This window comes from Coregonus lavaretus (assembly GCF_964263955.1).
Source record: "Coregonus lavaretus genome assembly, chromosome: 37".
Taxonomy (NCBI): domain Eukaryota; kingdom Metazoa; phylum Chordata; class Actinopteri; order Salmoniformes; family Salmonidae; genus Coregonus; species Coregonus lavaretus.
Window position 1 is genome coordinate 4,470,740 of NC_140024.1, and position 23,308 is coordinate 4,494,047.

Consider the following 23,308-nt stretch of genomic DNA (forward strand, 5'->3'; position numbering starts at 1 on the left):
AAACGTAAGTCCACTGTACCTTTAAGGTACTGTTAGAGGTTGTTGGAGTTATTGCTATGGTTGTGGTTCGGTTCTCCTTACCTGTCCTATTCTGTTTGCAGGTGAGTTCAGGTGTGTTGATGACTCCGTTGATGGCGGCCTGGGCCACGTTGTTCTGTTTCTTCAGCAGCTCAATGTTCTTCCTCAGCTCGTTCAGCTCACAGTCCTGCAGGGAAAACACATTTAGAATATTACAACAACATGCAAATAACATTCACATATCTAAAATTCATATACATATATATATCGTATTTTCATTTTTTGGTTTTCATTGGCCGAGATGAACATAATTCAATTGTGCCTTAAATGATGTCATGTTATGCTATGTCATGCCTCACCTTGTGCTCAGCCGTCATAGTGAGACTCTTCAATCTGATGGTCATGTTACCCAGGCTCTGTTCAAACGCTGCCACCAGGTGAGCCTGCACAGGGAAATAACACAGGTTAGAATATGTCAAACTATACTTCAAAGAGGTTATATTATAGTTCAACTTAGTTTGGGCGGCCAAAGATCCTTCAGTAGCGGTTATTGTCAAAGCATGAGAGTGATGAGAGCAACAGTAGCTGTACTCCCAGATGACCTGCACCAAGGACAGAACTAGTATAAGATAAGACAAGCGCAACTGCCAGGAATCCAAGCCAAGTTACCGAATAACAACAGTTACTTCAGCTTAAAGCCAACAGCTAATCGATTAGCCTACATTCCAATTAAAAACTAGAAGTCAAAGCAAAAAGCGAAAAACAGCAAATGCTACACATCATAATAACCAACTCTGTTAGTCTCACAACTTCTAATGTTTCAAAAGGCGGCACCAGAAATCCTCTAAATCTGGCTTAAATCCTCTCACACCTCTCTGATAGATGTGTCCACACTAGAGCTTTGGTCGACGGGGTCTCCCAGGCCCCCTCTGAGGGGCTGAACCGGATGGCTACTCCTCCTGGAAGGGTAGTGGTTTAGGGGGAGCCAGATGCCCTCTGTGCCCGGTCTGGGGTATGGTCTGCTGGACGTCATGGCTAGGGAGGCTGGATGCTAACAATGCTAAAGCTACAGCATTGACACTGTGGCTCTTGAGTACCTCTTTTCCCCTACACACACACTAACTGTGTAGATTCTCTCCAGTGTCTAAGAGCTAAGACAGAGTGTCTGGGTGGGTGGATGGGTGGAGAGAGAGAGCGTGGAGGGTTGAAGGGGAATGCGAGGGACGGAGAGACAGTGAGGAGACAGAGAGAGGTGGTATCTGTTTGATGATAGACTCCTCCTAATTGTGATAAAAAGAGACAGACAAGGTAGAGCCAGAGACCTTGAACAACTATGAGTTGAGATACTGCACCAAAACATAGAATACAAGACTGGCTTTGAGCAGTGTGAGAAAAGCTCTCATTGAACGTATACTGACGGTTAACACAGCCACAATGGCCTCGCCTGAAACCCAAACACGACATCACTCAGGTCCATTTTATACCACAACCACACACAGTACCAAACCCAAATAATCATAATCTACTACAAATAATCATCTAGCTCAGGGTTTCTTAAACTATGGGTCGGGACCCAAAGTGGGCCCTGGGCATGTTAGAGGTGAGTTATGAGAATACATCTATAATCACACAATTTATGCTTCATTTGGGTCAATGGAGGACGATTTGGGTCAGGGGAGGACGGTCAAATTTCTCATTTGGGTCTTGAGTGTAAGAAACCATGATCTAGCTTGTACAAATAATAATCTGCATCAGTAAAAAGCCCAGTAACCAGATACACACTCAAAGCCACACAGTATCAAAACCAAACACAACCAAAACATTACATCATTCCTACCCAATAAACAGACAAACAGATCTAAGCATGCTAGAGAGCCAAACCTTTTAGATCTTAATGAATACGATTATATGAACCGGGGGGGACCTGATCCTAGATCAGCAATCCTACTCTGAGACGCTTGATACACCCTTTTGACCACCAAACCAAAGTTATAATTCACTACAATGGTGAAATAGTAGACCACTGTGTGACAACCTTCATCACCTAAGAACGTTTAATCTCCTCTGTCTAGGATGCTCTGCGTACTTAACCCCCGCACTACGCGCTGTCCAATGAAAACGTAGGTACACCTCTGAACACGCAGGGAGGTGGTTGGTGTACTAGCGTGTAGCAGACGTGTTGACTGACACACGATTCAAGTCACGGCGCTGCTCTCATAACGTGAGGGGCTTTGCAGCCAGATATGTGTCTTTGCCTTAAGGGTGTGTTCTCAATACTCATACAAGCACCCATCTGTCTGTCGGGGAACATATAATCAAATATATGAACAAAGTCTACCCAACCCAACTGGGGAAGGGTACCAACATTTATTTGCAGCATTGAAAGTCCCCAAGAACATCATTCTTAAATAGAAGACGTTTGGAACCACCAAGACTCTTCCTAGAGCTGGCCGCCCAGACAAATTGAGCAATCGGGGGAGAAGGGCCTTGGTCAGGGAGGTGACCAAGAACCCGATGGTCACTCTGGCAGAGCTCCAGAGTTCCTCTATGGAGATGGGAGAACCTTCCAGAAGGACAACCATCGCTGCAGCACTACACCAATCAGGCCTTTATGGTAGAGTGGCCAGACGGAAGCCACTCCTCAGTAAAAGGCACATGACAGCCCGCTTGGAGTTGGCCAAAAGGCACCTAAAGGACTCTCAGACCATGAGAAACAAGATTCTCTGGTCTGATGAAACCAAGATTGAACTCTTTGGCCTGAATGCCAAGCGTCACGTCTGGAGGAAACCTGGCACCATCCCTACAGTTGAAGCATGGTGGTGACAGCATCATGCTGTGGGGAGGTTTTTCAGCTTCAGGGACTGGGAGACTAGTCAGGATAAGTCAGGGAAAAGATTAACGGAGCAAAGTACAGAGCGATCCTTGATGAAAACCTACTCCAGAGCGCTCAGGACCTCAGACTGGGGTGAAGGTTCACCTTTCAACAGGACAACGACACTAAGCACACAGCCAAGATAACGCAGGAGTGGCTTCGGGACAGGTCTCTGAATGTCCTTGAGTGGCCCAGCCAGAGCCCGGACTTCAACCCGATGGAACATCTCTGGAGAGACCTGAAAATAGCTGTGCAGCAACACTCCCCATCCAACCTGACAGAGCTTGAGAGGATCTGCAGAGAGGAATGGGATAAACTCCCCAAATACAGTTGTGCCAAACATGTAGCGTCATACCCAAGAAGACTCGAAGCTGTAATCACTGCCAAACCTGTTTTTGGTTTGTCATTATGGGGTATTGTGTGTAGATGGATGAGGGAAAAAAACAATTTAATCCATTTTAGAATAAGGCTGTAATGCAACAAAATGTGGAAAAAGTGAAGGGGTCTGAATACTTTCCGAATGCACTGTATGTGTGTGTGCAAGAAATTGTTTCTGTGTGTATCTGAGAGGCAGAGTGTGTGTGTGTGTGTCTGTCAGCAAATGAGTTCCTGTATGTGTTTCTGCTTGAGTGTGTGTGTCCTAGGGCTGTGGCGGTCATTACATTCTGTCAGATGGTAACGGTCATGTAAATGTCTGCCGGTCTCAAGGTAATTGACCGTTAATTAACAAACACGTTTAGCATCTCCAGGCCCCGACGCTTACAAGCCGCTGATGCGTGCCTTTAGAACATCTAAGTTTTAAAAAAGTATAATACATCCATTTAATATACACCATTTATTTTAGGCAGATCTAAAGAAACATTATGATATGAAGAAAATGTATTTCAGAAGAACAGAATATGAGTCGGCCTACTGTATGTTATCTGGCTATGCGTAATGTCAATGGAAGGCTGTAGGCTAGTTCATTTAGCAGACAAGATATGCTTATAAATTCTGTGCCATTATATGAATATAATTGAACTTAGCGGAATAAAATAGAAAGGATATTTTTCTCATTCCCATGCGAGCATATGAGCTATGTTGAGAGTAAAAGTGATCCTTTGAAACAGGTCCTATAAGCTCGATTTATGTGAATGATACAAACCTTAGAATGTCTTAGAAATGAAAGCATATTGTATACGGGCTGCATTATTCTACTATATTGATGATTTGGAAAAAGTCACAAAAACAGCTTGCACTCTGTTCCTTGCCTCACGCTGTTCTCTTATCAAGTGATAATATTCTCACTATTCTCAATGTAATCTTGTCTTTACTAATATGTGAAATTAGTTTTGATTTAGAATAGGCTATTATCAAATAGGCAGGAACAAGGGCAGGGGGAAAAATACATGTCATCCTTACGTACTCGAATAGTGAATGGAGGCTGCGCTTTCCCACAGTTTCAATCATGCTGGGTAGGCTACTCCGGTTTTACATCAGAGAAAGGTGCTTAATATTAGCAGCTGAAAAATAAATATAGTAGCAGTAGAAAGCTGTGATCATCCTCTTTTTAGAGGTAACCATCATATTCTGTAGCTAAAGGTAATGTGGCAGCCTATTAATTATGAAAATATAAAAAAATACCCTATTACTAGGCTATTCAAAATCAAATACAAATTCACTATAATTGTAGGCTAACTATACTCTGTGAGCAACCCTGCACAATCAATCAATGAACCAACAGCATCGCCTAGGCCTATACATTCTCTCCCAGACTCATGGATATACAGTGGGGGAAAAAAGTATTTAGTCAGCCACCAATTGTGCAAGTTCTCCCACTTAAAAAGATGAGAGAGGCCTGTAATTTTCATCATAGGTACACGTCAACTATGACAGACAAATTGAGAGAGAAAAAAATCCAGAAAATCACATTGTAGGATTATTAATGAATTTATTTGCAAATTATGGTGGAAAATAAGTATTTGGTCACCTACAAACAAGCAAGATTTCTGGCTCTCACAGACCTGTAACTTCTTCTTTAAGAGGCTCCTCTGTCCTCCACTCGTTACCTGTATTAATGGCACCTGTTTGAACTTGTTATCAGTATAAAAGACACCTGTCCACAACCTCAAACAGTCACACTCCAAACTCCACTATGGCCAAGACCAAAGAGCTGTCAAAGGACACCAGAAACAAAATTGTAGACCTGCACCAGGCTGGGAAGACTGAATCTGCAATAGGTAAGCAGCTTGGTTTGAAGAAATCAACTGTGGGAGCAATTATTAGGAAATGGAAGACATACAAGACCACTGATAATCTCCCTCGATCTGGGGCTCCACGCAAGATCTCACCCCGTGGGGTCAAAATGATCACAAGAACGGTGAGCAAAAATCCCAGAACCACACGGGGGGACCTAGTGAATGACCTGCAGAGAGCTGGGACAAAAGTAACAAAGCCTACCATCAGTAACACACTACGCCGCCAGGGACTCAAATCCTGCAGTGCCAGACGTGTCCCCCTGCTTAAGCCAGTACATGTCCAGGCCCGTCTGAAGTTTGCTAGAGTGCATTTGGATGATCCAGAAGAGGATTGGGAGAATGTCATATGGTCAGATGAAACCAAAATAGAACTTTTTGGTAAAAACTCAACTCGTCGTGTTTGGAGGACAAAGAATGCTGAGTTGCATCCAAAGAACACCATACCTACTGTGAAGCATGGGGGTGGAAACATCATGCTTTGGGGCTGTTTTTCTGCAAAGGGACCAGGACGACTGATCCGTGTAAAGGAAAGAATGAATGGGGCCATGTATCGTGAGATTTTGAGTGAAAACCTCCTTCCATCAGCAAGGGCATTGAAGATGAAACGTGGCTGGGTCTTTCAGCATGATAATGATCCCAAACACACCGCCCGGGCAACGAAGGAGTGGCTTCGTAAGAAGCATTTCAAGGTCCTGGAGTGGCCTAGCCAGTCTCCAGATCTCAACCCCATAGAAAATCTTTGGAGGGAGTTGAAAGTCTGTGTTGCCCAGCGACAGCCCCAAAACATCACTGCTCTAGAGGAGATCTGCATGGCGGAATGGGCCAAAATACCAGCAACAGTGTGTGAAAACCTTGTGAAGACTTACAGAAAACATTTGACCTGTGTCATTGCCAACAAAGGGTATATAACAAAGTATTGAGAAACTTTTGTTATTGACCAAATACTTATTTTCCACCATAATTTGCTAATAAATTCATTAAAAATCCTACAATGTGATTTTCTGGATTTTTTTCCCTCATTTTGTCTGTCATAGTTGACGTGTACCTATGATGGAAATTACAGGCCTCTCATCTTTTTAAGTGGGAGAACTTGCACAATTGGTGGCTGACTAAATACTTTTTTTCCCCACTGTAAAGTTTGGAGCATAGCATAAGGTAACCAGTCCATCCAGTGTGCGTAATAACACAGTCCACACTCAAAGGAGATTACTAGAGTTTGTATAATTTTGGAGTAGGCCAATTATTTACCAAAGACATCTAAAATATGTTTTAAAATAATAATAAAAAAAAAACAGTGTTTCTGCCGTGCGTAATATGTGGTAGGCTATTTATTAGGCTATGTGTTCTACATGCGACATCTTAAATGCGTTGAAATAATCATCACCTTAGAAAGAGCTGTCGATTTCGTTGTGTTTGGCTTTGAAACAAGATCCACAACAACCATGTTTTCAACTCAGTTTCAACCTGTTGTTGAACTTCTTTCATAAAATTGATCTATCACAGTGAGGTCAAACAACATCGCCTAACGGTGAGTTTTAAAAGCATGATACTGTTTTGATGATAAGTGATTTTCGATTGCATTTGCATTGAGTGATTAGAGGGACAATAGAGCTGTGGTCATGATTCATGACTGCCGGTGTGGCGGTAGTCACCGCAAGAGCCCTAGTGTTTACACTTTCGTTTCTGTATATTTGTGCAGGCATATGTTTCCACAACTATGTGTGTAGCTAGGTTTCCCTCCTGTTGTACTTACATTAGCACTCAGCTGTGTTGTCAGGGCAGAGACTTTTTCCTGGGAGGCGTCCAGCTCTCTACGCAGCTTACGGATCTAAAAATAAAAACACACACATCAACCATTCAAACGCACCACCAAAACACACCATCACCAAAACACACCACCACCAAAACACACCAAAACAGGCTGAGAATGTTTGACAGGCTGAGAAAGTTTTGTAGGTGTGACAATACAAGGGAAAACTCCCTGATCTACCCTCTGATAGAAAGGGGTTAGGGAAAGGAAGCATCATGTCATGGCTTCATAAAGGAGCACACAGGTGTACACAGGTGTCTGGAACAAGAGCTTGTTGTCACATGATCACCCACAACACAGACATGTGTAACTAGATACAATACTGAATACGCCCCCATGTTCCAACATGTCATATGAATAGAGAAGAATAAGAGAGAGAGAGGAGGCCACCCGAGTGGCACAGCGGTCTAAGGCACCGCATTGCAGTGCTAGAGGCGTCACTACAGACCCGGGTTCGATCCCGGGCTGTATCACAACCAGCCGTGATCGGGAGTCCCATAGGGTGGCGCACAATTGGCCCAGCGTCGTCCGGGTTAGGAGAGGGTTTGGCCGGGGGGGGGGCTTTACTTGGCTCATCACGCTCTATCGACTCCTTGTGGCGGGCAGGGCGCCTGCAGGCTGACCTTGGTCGTCAGGTGAACAGTGTTTCCTCCGACACATTGGTGCGGCTGGCTTCCGGGTTAAGACGGCGGGTGTTAAGAAGCGCGGTTTGGCGGGTCATGTTTCGGAGGATGACTCGACCTGGGGAGTTGCAGCGATGTGACAAGATCGAAAAAGGGGGTAAAATACAGAACAAAAAAATTAAAAATAAATATAAGAGAGAGTGAGAGAGAGAGAGAGAGATAAACCAACAAGAAAGAGAGAAGGGAGAAAGAGTTCATTTCTTTACAAAGAAGGTGAAAGTCTTACCTCTGACTGGGATTTCTCTTCAGTCTGTGAAAACAAAAAGAGAATGATTAGATTATCTATTGATTGGAAGAAAGAAAGCAGTGTTATTCAAGCCTGAAAGGGAGGGAGGAGGGAGGGTTGATAGTTGATATACTTCTACAGCACCTGGGGCTAGCAGACTACACCAGCCCAGCATGGCTTCAGAACACTGTCTTCAGGCTCTGTATATTTTCTCTAGTTCAAACTCCCTGATGATTTTGTAGTTACAGAGACATGGTGATTAGAGATGTCTGGTGTAATGGGTCTGGAAAGCAGAGATCTATGCTCCTGGAGGCGTTTAGAGTGTGTTGGTGGGAGGAGGCAGAGTGTGTGTGTGTGTGTGTGTGTGTGTGTGTCTCTCTCTGCTGAGAGGTATTGTCTCCCTAGACTCCACTCTCAACAATGGTAACACAGGAGAGCTTGGGAAACCACATACACACAAGCACACATACATGGCCTCACGCCCACACACATTTGCACGCATACAGTATAAACTGTATACACACACAATGGCGTACACACAGACCAACCCATCACAAACAGTATAAGACACAATACCCCCCTTTACAGGTATAGATAAAAGTCTCCGCACAGAGAGCCAGTCTGTACATTTTCAAACCAAAACACCATTCTACCCTATTCTGCTCCTACATATCTCGGTATTGTCCACCTGTGATTTATGTGCAGCGTGTGGACGGTTGCTAGGCAGGCCCTGATTTCAACCCAAATAAAGGAACTAGTAGTTGCTGTGTTATTGTGACATAACAAACTTCTATTAGTAATGTTTTTTCCCCTGGTCCCGCCTGTCTGTCTGGCGCTGTAATGTGTTAAGAACAGGTTTGTTTGTTGGAGCTAATCATGGTGTGTGTGTGTGTGTGTGTTTGTGTGTACATGTCTTCCTACTTTATCAGGATCAGAATGTCCTGACAAGTCACCAGAATGTTCTGACAAGGTAGGAAAACAAGAACCATATCCTGAATTTGTTAATATGCTATTTTAGGCTTAAGGGTTAGGTTTAGTGTTAAGGTTAGGGTTAGGGGTTAGGGTTAAGGTTCGATTAAGGGTTAGGTTTAGGGTTAGGGAAAATATGAGTTCTTTATCGTAAAAAAAATTTACTCATCAAAAAGTCCTGAAAATTCACAAAAACAAATCTGTGTGTGTGTGTGTGTGCTTTGTTCCACTCTCGTGCACCTGAAGAAGTGTGAGGGGGCGGTGACAAAGTATAACCTGTCAACACAGTGTCTACACACACAAACAGATCTGTCATTCACAGTTGTCTCCTAGACACTGATCTAAGATCAGTTTTGCATTTCCACCCTAATGGTTAAGGTTAGGGTTGAAGCATAAATCAGAGGCAAAACCAAACAATCTAAGACACACAAACAGACCTGTCCTTCATATTCATCCCAGACAAAACACAACTGACAGAAGATCTTTCTCTCGCTGTACCCCAAGTCAATACCAGTTGATCCAAAACACATGATGGAACTTCAATTGCTATAGAATCATTATCCTTCCCACTGAATCATCATTATCTTCATGACAAAAATAATCTCAAAATGGTTGTTGAAAAGAAACAAATCCCCAATCTATCTGAATCTGAATTCCAATATTCAAATTGGAATATTCCTGAGTGCAATCCTCCTCTCCTCTTCCTCCATCCCATCCCTACCGTGCGTACGTCCCAAGCTGTGACCGTTCCTGTCATGGATAAAGTGGCCATCATCTTGACAGCTTCTGTAGCTTCTGTAACTCTCTTCTTTTCTCTTTTCCCTCCTTTTATAAATCTCTCTCTCTCTCTTCTGAGTTATCTGCCACAGATCTGCTCTGTAGTTCTCCTTTCCTTTCTTTCTCTCTCTTTCTTCACACAGACCTGCCTCTACACCTGCTTCCAGGAGTGTACCTATCGATGGGTAGGGGAGGGGCCACCCTAATAGAAAAACCCTTTACTGATTGGCTGGGGTGGGCGTGGGCGTGACTGGCCGGATCTGAGTAAGAGCAGCCACGCCTCTATTTCAGGTAAATTATAAAAGTTGCCCCTAGGCACAGATCTAGAATCATCTTACCATAGCCAAATCCTAACATTAACCATTAGAAAGAGAAACACAAAACTGACATTAGATCAGTGCCAAGCAGAAACTCTATCCTACTCCTCTCTCATATAAAGGACTCTGGTGACGTTTTACCTTTAAAAACTGATTTAAGATAAGCTATCCGATCATCAACATAAATGCATTAGACCAACCTGGCTTGATTAGCGAAGTTGCTGATGGATATTTCTGAGTGGGGTGTTTATATGTGGCATTAATGTGGTATTAAACATTGACTACTACAACTCATTAATAAACATATACAGTACATATTAATAAACATATAGCTACATATACAGTAAAGCAGTGGAGCAGTGGCAGCTCTACAATTAGGTCATTAGGAGCTATATTTCATCTATGAAAATATAAAAACATATACAATATTTGTACTCACCGTAGAGTAGATAGAGGAGGTACTGGAGACCAGAGACAGGGAGGAGCCGTGAACTGCAGAGACAAAGCCACAGGACATAGAGGGATGAGGCCTCAGTACTGTACATAACAACACACACTACATCAGGTGCTCTAGTAAACACACACACTCGCACGCACGTTTGTGACCAAACCAAGGAAAAATATGAAAGATCTCTAATCTAGAAAAACTACTGCACACCATAATACATTTGTGCCATCCCCTTACAAAATCAGAGCCCCGACAATCTCCCTAAGATGCAAATCCCTTCTTTCACCACCCACCTCGCTCCATCCACCAGTCACCCTACCATTATCCACCCCCTCTCACTTGTCCTGACTAGACCAGCCGCCATGGACGTGAAAGTCCTAATAACAGCCCTGTAAAGATAACGCTACCACACACTGCGGTATAATGTGTGTGTTCGTGTGTGTGCATGTATCCTAGTATCCACACAGTACAGTACAGGGTTATGATGGGAGTGACTGTGTGGTGTAACTAATGATAGTCTGGGTATTATCCTAACGACTCAGTCTGATCTTACATCAAAGTCCAGACACAATGCCGTAAGAGCGTTTCCTGCATAGACATACAAGATAATATTGTTCTATTTCATTCGGTGGTTTCCTGTCTACAGGCTAGAAGGATGGGATCAGATAGAGAAGGATTAGGCTATGATGTCATAGAAGAGACCAGGAAGTAGGTCTACGCATGAGAGGTGTTTTCCTTAGATTATTTTCCGTGTGGGGCGCAAAAGGCCTAAAATATAAGGTGGTGCCCCGCATATGTAATGGTAGGCAAACTGTCCTGAAAGTTCCATTCAGAGAGAGAGTTTCATTTGAATCTGACGATTTATGAAATCACTGACTTATCCTGTGTGTGTGTGTGTGTGTGTGTGTGTGTGTGTGTGTGGGTGTGTGTGGGGTACACAATAGCTACATTTCTAGGTCAAGTGACACAACATGTAAGTGTGGACATCTCAACATAGGGCAACTTAAACCAAGTGTGCAGGTACACAGTGCCTTCTGAAAGTATTCAGACCCCTTGACTTTTTCCACATTTTGTTACTTTACAGCCTTATTCTAAAATTGATTAAATTGTTTTTTTTTCCCTTAACAATCTACACACAATACCCCCATAATGACAAAGCAAAAATAGGTTTTTAGAATTTTTTGCTAATTTATATATATATAAAACATTAAAATGCAACAACATTTACATAAGTATTCAGACCCTTTACTCAGTACTTTGTTGAAGCACCTTTGGCAGCGATTACAATATTGAGTCTTCTTGGGTATGACGCTTCAAGCTTGGCACACCTGTATTTGGGGAGTTTCTCCCATTCTTCTCTGCAGATCCTCTCAAGCTCTGTCAGGTTGGTTGGGGAGCATTGCTGCACAGCTATTTTCAGGTCTCTCCAGAGGTTCGATCGGGTTCAAGTCCGGGCTCTGGCTGGACCACTCAAGGACATTCAGAGACTTGTCCCGAAGCCACTCCTGTGTTGTCTTGGCTGTGTGCTTAGTGTCGTTTTCCTGTTGGAAGGTGAACCATCGCCCCAGTCTGAGGTCCTGAGCACTCTGGAGCAGGTTTTCATCAAGGATCACTCTGTACTTTGTTCCGTTCATGGATGGTGCCAGGTTTCCTCCAGACTTGACGCTTGGCATTCAGGCCAAAGAGTTGAATCTTGGTTTCATCACACCAGAGAATCTTGTTTCTCATGGTATGAGAGTCTTTAGGTGCCTTTTGGCAAACTCCAAGCGGGCTGTCATGTGCCTTTTACTGAGGAGTGGCTTCTGTCTGGCCACTCTACCATAAAGGCCTAATTGGTGGCGTGCTGCAGAGATGGTTGTCCTTCTGGAAGGTTCTCCCATCTCCACAGAGGAACTCTAGAGCTCTGTCAGAGTGACCATCGGGTTCTTGGTCACCTCCCCGACCAAGGCCCATCTCCCCCGATTGCTCAGTTTGGCCGGACGGCCAGCTCTAGGAAGAGTCTTGGTGGTTCCAAACTTCTTCCATTTAAGAATTTAAGACCTTCAATGCTGCAGAAATGTTTTGGTACCCTTTCCCAGATCTGTGCCTCGACACAATCCTGTCTCGGAGCTCTACGGATAATTCCTTCGACCTCATGGCTTGGTTTTTGCTCTGACATGCACTGTCAACTGTGGGACCTTATATAGACAGGTGTGTGCCTTTCCAAATCATGTCCAATCAATTGAATTTACCACAGGTGGACTCCAATCAAGTTGTAGAAACATCTCAAGGATGATCAATGGAAACAGGATGCACCTGAGTTCAATTTCGAGTCTCATAGCAAAGGGTCTGAATACTTATGTAAATAAGGTATTTCTGTTTTTTATTCTTAATACATTTGCAAAAAATTCTAAAAACCTGTTTTCGCTTTGTCATTTTGGGGTATTGTGTGTAGATTGCTGAGGATTTGTATTTATTTAATCTATTTTAGAATAAGGCTGTAACGTACAGTGAGGGAAAAAAGTATTTGATCCCCTGCTGATTTTGTACGTTTGCCCACTGACAAAGAAATGATCAGTCTATAATTTTAATGGTAGGTTTATTTGAACAGTGAGAGACAGAATAACAACAACAAAATCCAGAAAAACGCATGTCAAAAATGTTATAAATTGGTTTGCATTTTAATGAGGGAAATAAGTATTTGACCCCCTCTCAATCAGAAAGATTTCTGGCTCCCAGGTGTCTTTTATACAGGTAACGAGCTGAGATTAGGAGCACACTCTTAAAGGGAGTGCTCCTAATCTCAGCTTGTTACCTGTATAAAAGACACCTGTCCACAGAAGCAATCAATCATTCAGATTCCAAACTCTCCACCATGGCCAAGACCAAAGAGCTCTCCAAGGATGTCAGGGACAGGATTGTAGACCTACACAAGGCTGGAATGGGCTACAAGACCATCGCCAAGCAGCTTGGTGAGAAGGTGACAACAGTTGGTGCGATTATTCGCAAATGGAAGAAACTAAAAATAACTGTCAATCTCCCTCGGCCTGGGGCTCCATGCAAGATCTCACCTCGTGGAGTTGCAATGATCATGAGAACGGTGAGGAATCAGCCCAGAACTACACGGGAGGATCTTGTCAATGATCTCAAGGCAGCTGGGACCATAGTCACCAAGAAAACAATTGGTAACACACTACGCCGCGAAGGACTGAAATCCTGCAGCGCCCGCAAGGTCCCCCTGCTCAAGAAAGCACATATACAGGCCCGTCTGAAGTTTGCCAATGAACATCTGAATGATTCAGAGGAGAACTGGGTGAAAGTGTTGTGGTCAGATGACACCAAAATCGAGCTCTTTGGCATCAACTCAACTCACTGTGTTTGGAGGAGGGGGAATGCTGCGTATGACCCCAAGAACACCATCCCCACCGTCAAACATGGAGGATGAAACATTATGCTTTGGGGGTGTTTTTCTGCTAAGGGGACAGGACAACATCACCGCATCAAAGGGACGATGGACGGGGCCATGTACCGTCAAATCTTGGGTGAGAACCTCCTTCCCTCAGCCAGGGCATTGAAAATGGGTCGTGGATGGGTATTCCAGCATGACAATGACCCAAAACACACAGCCAAGGCAACAAAGGAGTTGCTGAAGAAGAAGCCCATTAAGGTCCTGGAGTGGCCTAGCCAGTCTCCAGACCTTAATCCCATAGAAAATCTGTGGAAGGAGCTGAAGGTTCGAGTTGCCAAACATCAGTCTCGAAACCTTAATGACTTGAAGAAGATCTGCAAAGAGGAGTGGGACAAAATCCCTCCTGAGATGTGTGCAAACCTGGTGGCCAACTACAAGAAACGTCTGATCTCTGTGATTGCCAACAAGGGTTTTGCCACCAAGTACTAAGTCATGTTTTGCAGAGGGGTCAAATACTTATTTCCCTCATTAAAATGCAAATCAATTTATAACATTTTTGACATGCGTTTTTCTGGATTTTGTTGTTGTTATTATGTCTCTCACTGTTCAAATAAACCTACCATTAAAATTATAGACTGATCATACAAAATCAGCAGGGGATCAAATACTTTTTTCCCTCACTGTAACAAAATGTGGAAAAAGTCAAGGGGTCTGAGTACATTCCGAAGACACTGTATATGCCCCAGTCCACATTTAATAACACTAAAGTAACCTTATACCAGGAAAACATATGAACAAACACACACATAACACACTAATATGAACACACAGACACACACACAGTAATCCAATCGCACGGATAGACAAACATACACACTCACGCACAACACACACACGGTTTCCTGCATGTCCTCATGTTTCTTGATTAGAAAGACCCTGTAATTATCCAGTTTTTTTAACCCTGGAGGGAAGAAGGGAATTGGGAAGAGAGGAGCAAAAAGAGAGAGCAAGAGCACAACAGAGGATAAAACAGTGGCACTGGAGGGCCTATATAATAATGTTTTGTGTGAGGATAGTCTTAATTCTCTCTCTCTCTCTCTCTCTCTCTCATGGCGATTTTACACTATAATACAATAGAGACCCATGCACCAAAGTATTTGTGTGTATACACACACATGCATGCATGTCTGCACCTAGAAATGTAGCGCTTGTGTACCCCACACACACACACACACACACACACACACACACACACACACACACACACACACACAGGAAAAGACAGCATGCAGACTACAAAGAGAGGAGGAGATGATGAGAGCAGCAGTGAATCCTGTACTCCCCCAGTGGCCGTCTCTTGTTAGAACTGCCATAGTGTCTTATGAGGACCATGTGTCTTAGCAGGACTATGGTGCTTATGAGGCCCCAGGAAGCTTAAAGACAACGCTGAGCTTATTTCCTATGAGACATGGCTGGGTTTATCCTCCAGCCTCTATCTCTCTATCTCTGTCTCTCTCCCCCCCCCCCAAAGCTTTTCCCAGGTTAACACACACAAGTACGCTCGCTCGCTCGCACACACACACACACTCACACCAACTGAGAGTAAACAGATCCCTCTCTCTCTCATTCTCTGTAGTTCTCTCTCAGACTAGATTTGTCCCTCTGAAAAGGGGAAGAAAGGGTCAAATCTGCATGTGTTATATTGGCATTGAACAAAACTAGTTTATGGGAGAAAAAAAAATAAGCCAGGAAGATAATTGGGCTACAAAAGCAAGCAGGGATAGAGGTGGAGATACGGGGAGGGAATTGAGTAAAACATATTAAAAAAAAGCGAGAAAGAGTAATGTTGAGATAAAATAGTAAGAGAAAGTGGATAGATTTGAAGGTTTATGTATCCATCTAAGGATTGAAGATTTTATCATGAGTAATCAACTCTCTATCTTAAAAAAAAAACATTTTAGTCATTTAGCTCTTATCCAGAGCGACTTACAGTTAGTGAATGCATACATGTTTTGTTTTTTTCATACTGGCCCCCCGTGGGAAATGAACCCACATCCCTGCCGGCCAAACCCTCCCCTACCTTGGACGACGCTGGAACAATTGTGCGCCGCCCATGGGTCTCCCGGTCGCGGCCGGCTGCGACAGAGCCTGGACTCGAACCAGGATCTTTAGTGGCACAGCTTGCACTTGTCGCTTCCCTCACTCCCTCCTTCTTCTCTCTTTACTCACCCTCCTCAAAGCCATCTCTGAAGGAACCAGAGCGGCTCATGGTGCGAGTCTTCTCGTCCAATGACACGCAGGAGTTCCTCAGGCGGGTGTCACCACAGGGTTCAAAGGTGATGTCCTGATTGATCAGACTATTGTTCCGGAGGCTGGCCAGGTTTATCTGAGCAGCTGTGGTGGGGCTGCCCGCTGCAAGGGACACAACTATACAGGTCATTTGATATACAGTGCCTTCTGAAAGTATTCAGACCCCTTTACTTTTTCCACATTTTGTTAGGTTACAGCCTTATTCTAAAATTGATTAAATTGTTTTCCCCCCTCATCAATCTACACACAATACCCCATAATGACAAAGCAAAAACTGGTTTTAAGAATGTTTTGCAAATTAAAAAATATGACAAAAATATGACATTTACGCAAATATTCAGAATTTGTTGATTGCAGCCTCGAGTCTTACATTTACATTTTACATTTTAGTCATTTAGCAGACGCTCTTATCCAGAGCGACTTACAGTTAGTGAATACATTTTATTTTATTTTTTTCATACTGGTCCCCCGTGGGAATCGAACCCACAACCCTGGCGTTGCAAACGCCATGCTCTATCAACTGAACTACATCCCTGCCGGCCATTCCCTCCCCTACCCTGGACAACGCTAGGCCAATTGTGCGCTGCCCATGAGTCTCCCGGTCACGGCCGGCTGCGACAGAGCCTGGATTCGAACCAGGATCTCTAGTGGCACAGCTAGCACTGCGATGCAGTGCCTTAGACCACTGCGCCATACTCTTCTTGGGTATGACACTACAAGCTTGGCACACCTGTATTTGGGGAGTTCCTCCCATTATTTTCTGCAGATCCTCTCAAGCTCTGTCAGGTTGGATAGGGAGCGTTGCTGCAAAGCTATTTTCAGGTCTCTACAGAGATGTTAGTTCGGGTTCAATTCCGGGCTCTGGCTGGGCCACTCAAGGACATTCAGAGACTTGTCCCGAAGCCACCCCTGTGTGCTTAGTGTCGTTGTCCTGTTGGAAGGTGAACCTTCGCCCCCAGTCTGAGGTCCTGAGCACTCTGGAGCAGGTTTTCATCAAGGATCGCTCTGTACTTTGCTCCGTTCATCTTTGCCTCGATCCTGACTAGTCTCCCAGTCCCTGCTGCTGAAGAACATCCCCACAGCATGATGCTGCCACCACCATGCTTCACCGTAGGGTTGGTGACAGGTTTCCTCCAGACGTGACGCTTGGAATTCAGGCCAAAGAGTTGAATCTGGGTTTCATCAGACCACAGAATCTTGTTTCTCATGGTCTGAGAGTCTTTAGGTGCCTTTTGGCAAACTCCAAGCGGGCTGTCATGTGCCTTTTACTGAGGAGTGGCTTTCGTCCGGCCACTCTACCATAAAGGCCTGATTGGTGGAGTGCTGCAGAGATGGTTGTCCATCTGGAAGGTTATTCCATCTCCACAGAGGAACTCTAGAGTTCTGTCAGAGTGACCATCGGGTTCTTGGTCACCTCCCTGACCAAGGCCCTTCTCCCACAATTGTTCAGTTTGGCCGGGCGGCCAGCTCTAGGAAGAGTCTTGGTGGTTCCAAACTTCTTCCATTTAAGAATGATGGAGGCCACTGTGTTCTTGGGAACCTTCAATGCTGCAGAAATGTTTTGGTACCATTCCCCAGATCTGTGCCTCGACACAATCCTGTCTCGGAGCTCTACTGACAATTCCTTCGACCTCATGGCTTGGTTTTTGCTCTGACATGCACTGTCAACTGTGGGACCTTATATAGACAGGTGTGTGCCTTTCCAAATCATGTCCAATCAATTGAATTTACCACAGGTGGACTCCAATCAAGTTGTAGAAACATCTCAAGGATGATCAATGGAAACAGGATGCACCTGAGCTCAATTGAGTCTCATAGCAAAGGGTCTGAATACTTATGTAAACAAGGTATTTCAGTTTTTTATTTTTAATACATTTGCAAAAATTTCAAAAAACCTGTTTTCGCTTTGTCATTATGGGGTATTGTGTGTAGATTGCTGATTAAAAAAATAATATGTAATCAATTTTAGAATAAGGCTGTAACGTAACAAAATGTGGAAAAAGTCTGAATACTTTCTGAAGGCACTGTATACACATACACACACACAAGTACAGTGGCTTGTAAGGTGTTTATAGGTCATACCGAGCTGTCCGAAGTTGAAGCGTGTCCCTGAGGGTGAGGTGAGGCTTGACCCAGGTGAGAAGGGAGAGTTACTGGTCGAGTCCTGCAGCCCGCCCTGAGAATGGAAGCGCAGCCAATCACGCGCAGCCTCCTCATGACCTCGCAGCTGGGGCGATGGGGCGTACCTGCAGTGCCAAACACACAAGGGTCAGAGGTTATATGTTGGTGGGTAAAGGTTATGAGAGTAGTGTGCAAACTGGTGCGGTTGTTACATTCTGATTTAATCATTACCAGGCAGAACTTGATTTATCATATGGTGATTCTATTTTTACCAAGAGCAACTGATTATTATGTCCCAAGTACATTTCACATAATGTCCAAGCACTTTTCTTCAACCCAGAGCAACACACAAATCAAGGGGACAGTCAACAGAAATCCAAAACGCTGCCCAAGCGAATTCCAAAACGGTGCACAAAATCAAAGTGCGTGTGACGTGACACCATGACACCTCTGCACACACAGTAGTGACAGGTGACATGCCTTAACACTGAAGCGCAACACAACATTGTGCCAAGAGCAACAACAAAAAAAGAACTACAACAACACCAGCATTGCGTGAGCTCAAGCTGTGAGAGAGGGAAAGTGAGAGAGAGAGAGGGAGGGTGCTAAGCATGGCAGACAGTGCCTGAGAGGTCATACAGTAGGTACCTGAGTCCCTTCTTGGGCAGAGTGTTTCTATCACTGTGTGGACCCCTGTGGGATCAGCAAAGAAAAACACTTCAGGGAGAGGAAAAGAATGGAGGAGAGGAAAGGAGGAATGTGGATAGTGCACTATCTAGCTATTGCAATTGTAAAAATATATATATGCCATCGCTTTTCTGGAAAATATATTTTGTGACAACACATCTTAGTATAGTGTCATGTCATAGCAGTGATGGTTGTTTTTAAATATCAGGGTCCAAGTCTAAGTTTCGCCACAAGATGGCAGCATATTAACAGCGATAGCGGACTGAGAGCAAGCGCTGTAAGGGGAACGAAAGCCTGCAACAACACAGCACACTCACACACACACACACACACCGCCACAAAGGAGAAGCCCCACACACAAGCACTTTTACCTGTCCTGTTTCCGAGGTAAGGTGTTTCGGTTGAATTTAGGGCTAGCGGAGGGGGAGGACAGGGGGCTGATGGGAAGGGGGGGGACACACAACAGACAAAGAGAGAAAGAACTTCAGAAATAAAAGTGAGGGAGAATAATCATCTGAAGGAGAGAGCCACATTGAGTCCAACCGTTGCAACAAGCAAAATCACCACCACCAGCTCAACAATGAATATCATCTACTAGTCTAGTAAGCAAAGATAATGAGATGTGTCAGAGAAGGTAACACCAGAATAGATCTCAAATGACATAGCATTAAGGCATACCTTAAACAATGCTTTCCATTGAGATGCTTGCATAATATCTCTGGTGATAATATGGCTGACACATTCCGGTCACATACACATTCATGTATGCAGGAATACACTGAACAAACACAATATGACAGTGCTATGGCAACATCTGACAGGTTCCTTGTTTTTCTGTCCATATAAAGATATAATGACCAAGATCAGAGCAGATTCCCAACTTCCCACTATTACCACTCAAACCCTCCCTCCCTCCTTCCTTCCATTCCCCTGTCCTCACCTCTCAGACATGCCCGTCTTGATGCTGCTGGTCCTGCCCAGGGCTGAGAGGGTGTCCTCCCTGCTGTCCCTTCCTCCATGCCCGGCGCTGCTCACGCTCATGTCGATGGACTCGCTGCTGGTGTGCATGCTGCTGACCGAGGGGTAGCCCAGGCTTCCCGCCCCACCACCGTGCCCACTGTGCCCACCCAGGGTACCCTCCCTGCTCTGGGCAGAGGAGCCAGTGCTCATGGTGGTGCCCCACGTCAGGCTGTTGGAGGGCCCCGTGGAGGAGTAGACAGAGCCGGGGCTGGACGCACTCTGGGGGACACAGGAGAAATGATGGATTTATCAAGTGATTTTCATATGTTATGCTTAGTGGTTATGCTTCCACTCGCCAAGGTCAAATCATATATCTGCTGCACTCTTAGTGTTCTTCATATTATGATCTGCTGTTGCTAGCTACACGGTTGCTTGCTATCATAGCCAACTATTTTATCACAAGGCTACCTATCGTGATCGGTGCTGGTAGCTAAAGTTGGCTATTTTCTTGTTTGTGCAAGTATAAACTGTTCATGGACACAGATGCTTATCAAGAGGCTGCAAAGATATTGCCAGCTCATGTCATATGGTTAGTCTGCCTATCTTACCTGTTCGCTACCCAGCGTGCTATGGCCCGTGCTTAGGTGTCGTCCTCCGTACAGGGGGCTGCTGCCCTCGGTCTCCCCCCCTACACCTCCAGGGGAGTCCAGGGCAGCATGGGTAGCGTGAGGGTTGGAGATCACCGTCGAGTTCTTCATGTTCTCTGCTGTGGTGACCGGAGCCTGCTTACTGGGCTTACCACCAAACAACCTGGAGAGAGATGGAGAGGGAGAAGAGAAGGAGAAAGTTGAAAAGGAGAATATATAAAAATATTTACCCTAGCTCTTCAAAGAGTATCTTAAATAATCCCACAGCACCACCCCCCCAGCAAAAAAGCCTTTCGTGAACTAACACTCAAACGTCTAGGAGCAAAAACGACTCAGCCGCGAAGTGGTAGGCCACACAAGCTCACAGAACGGGACCACCGAGAACTGAAGCAAGTAAAAATCGCCTGTCCTCGTTTCAACACTCACTACTGAGTTCCAAACTGCCTCAGGAAGCAACATCAGCACAAGAACTGTTCGTCAGGAGCTTCATAAAATGGGTTTTCCATGGCTGAGCAGCCGCACACAAGCCTAAGATCACCATGTGCAAAGCCAAGCGTCAGCTGGAGTGGTGTAAAGCTTGCCGCCATTGGGGGCATTGTCATGCTGACATAGGAAAGGGCCTTCCCCAAACTGTTGCGAAAAAGTTGGAAGCACAGAATTGTCTAGAATGTCATTGTATGCTGTAGTGTTAAGATTTCCCTTCACTGGAACTAAGGGGCCTAGCCCGAACCATGAAAAACAGCCCCAGACCATTTTTCCTCCTTCACCACACTTTACAGTTGGCACTATGCATTGGAGCAGTGGAAATGCGTTCTCTGGAGTGATGAATCATGCTTCACCATCTGGTAGTCTGGGTTTTGGCAGATGCCAGGAGAACGCTACCTGCCCCAATGCATAGTGCCAACTGTAAAGTTTGGTGGAGGAGGAATAATGGTCTGGGATTGTTTTTCATGGTTCGGGCTAGGCCCCTTAGTTCCAGTGAAGGGAAATCTTAACGCTACAGAATACAATGACATTATTGACGATTCTGTGCTTACAACTTTGGTCCCACCTAGCTATCTTAAGATGAATGCACTAACTGTAAGTTGCTCTGGATAGGAGCGTCTGCTAAATGACTAAAATGTAAATGCAAACAATGTAGGTAGACAGACACACACACACAGAGAGAGAGATATGAAACATGTAGAGTATTATAAACACATTTCTGTTTTAAAGTAATTTCTAGTAACCACCCCTATTGCACACTATTGAGTAAAAGCTTGGAGGATTATATCTAAGTAACTTTTGAAACCTACATTAGCATACCCCATTACTTTAAGCTAAAGGACAATGGCTACGTCCCAAATGGCAGCCTAATCCTTATTTAGTGCGCTACATTTGTAATAGGGTCCCATTTGGGACATAACCAGAGTGTGTTGACTGTTAAGACGGTAGCCAGGGTGATAATATAGAGTAGGATCTTCAAAGCCTTATTACCCATAGAGATTAATGAGCCAGCCCAGCGGGGAGCGGTAAGACTCTGCTCGTGTTACTGTGCACATATAAAGACTATGAAAAGCGTGGGCTCAGACCTGGCAGCTGAACAGAAATGCTGAAGGGATAGTTTTCATACAGTGGACTGACATGACCTTTATGTATGGATGTAAATGTGTGTGTTGCATTGCACTAGGAATAGGTTTCAGACACTGTACTGTACTGTCAATGGGTGTCATTAATGACCACGTTTAAGTGTGAGTGACATTATATCTCTGCATGTGAGTGTGAGTGTGTGAGTCTGTTCACCTGCGCAGTGTGGGTGAGGCAACCTGCTGTCTCCCTGTGAGAGGGACGGTGGAAGCCCCTCCCCTCAGGTTGTCCACGCCCTCTGACACGCCCTTCTCTCGGTCCGTCTGATTGGCTAGCGAGACCCCAGTCCCACTTCCATTAATTTTTCCAGTGTTCCCCATGTCTCTGCTTTTACTATGAGTGGTAACGGAAAGCACGGCCGCCTCGATGCTGCTGGTCGACGACCGGTTTCCGTTACGCGCGGTGGCGCCGGACCGGCTGGGTCTTGGAAGGCTCCGGTACTGCAGTGTGGAGCGGGCGCTCACCGAGAGGTTCCCATCGTCATGGTGACCTAGACCGGAACCCACATCTTGACCTCCGACCTTTATCCCACCGGCTAGGGATCTCGTCCCTGACTTGGGCATCTTCCCAAGAGTCGCTGACCCGCTCGTGATGGTGGCGCCACTGGCGGTAACCATAGTAACCATCCCGGAACTCTGCTTCTTGAAGCCAAATGTGCTGGTGGGGGTGCGGGAGGTGAGTGTGTGTGACTGGGATTGGGGTTCGGACAGGGCGTGTGTGAGGGTGTGTGTGTGTGATGTGCGGGTGGAGGTAGCGGTGGAGGTGGAGGAGGGTGTGTGTTTCTTGGCCTCGTCGTCACTGCTGCGTCCGGCTTCGGAGGGCGAGCGGTGGAGGCCGTTGGAGCGAGGCGAGAGACGGCCCTTCTCAGACACCTTGATGTCGTCTGTTTTACCTACACGTACACAGGATGGGACATACAGCAGGGGTTAAGGTCAGAGGAGAGTTTGTCATAGTTGTGGTGTTTCATAGGGTTAATGACTCAAGATTCAGACCACAAGAGAGAAAATGACACATAGAGACACACACAGAGGGAGAGAGGGACACACGTAGAAAAGAGGGCGACATACTGATACAGTGCATACTGTACAAACACATACACACAGATTTACACAGATGGACCGACGGACAGACAGACATAAGGAGAGACATTGCCAAAGAGGAAGAAATAAGAGCACACATAGAAACACACATGCAATCGCAAACGAGACAAAT

At 45.0% G+C, this 23,308-nt stretch overlaps 1 pseudogene across 1 annotated transcript in view; it reads right to left on the bottom strand.

Moving 5' to 3' along the window:
• LOC311111831 (neuron navigator 2-like) overlaps positions 1 to 23,308 on the bottom strand; it is a 91,713-nt pseudogene that overhangs the window by 11,646 nt on the left and 56,759 nt on the right. The window contains exons 12-23 of the transcript in view: positions 22,253 to 22,988; positions 20,432 to 20,633; positions 19,804 to 20,102; positions 19,235 to 19,300; positions 18,825 to 18,869; positions 18,138 to 18,301; positions 15,975 to 16,157; positions 10,349 to 10,401; positions 7,847 to 7,870; positions 6,881 to 6,955; positions 378 to 461; positions 82 to 205 (exon numbers count right to left, since the gene is read on the bottom strand). The product of the transcript in view is annotated as a neuron navigator 2-like (transcript). The remainder of the gene's footprint in view (positions 1 to 81; positions 206 to 377; positions 462 to 6,880; positions 6,956 to 7,846; positions 7,871 to 10,348; positions 10,402 to 15,974; positions 16,158 to 18,137; positions 18,302 to 18,824; positions 18,870 to 19,234; positions 19,301 to 19,803; positions 20,103 to 20,431; positions 20,634 to 22,252; positions 22,989 to 23,308) is intronic.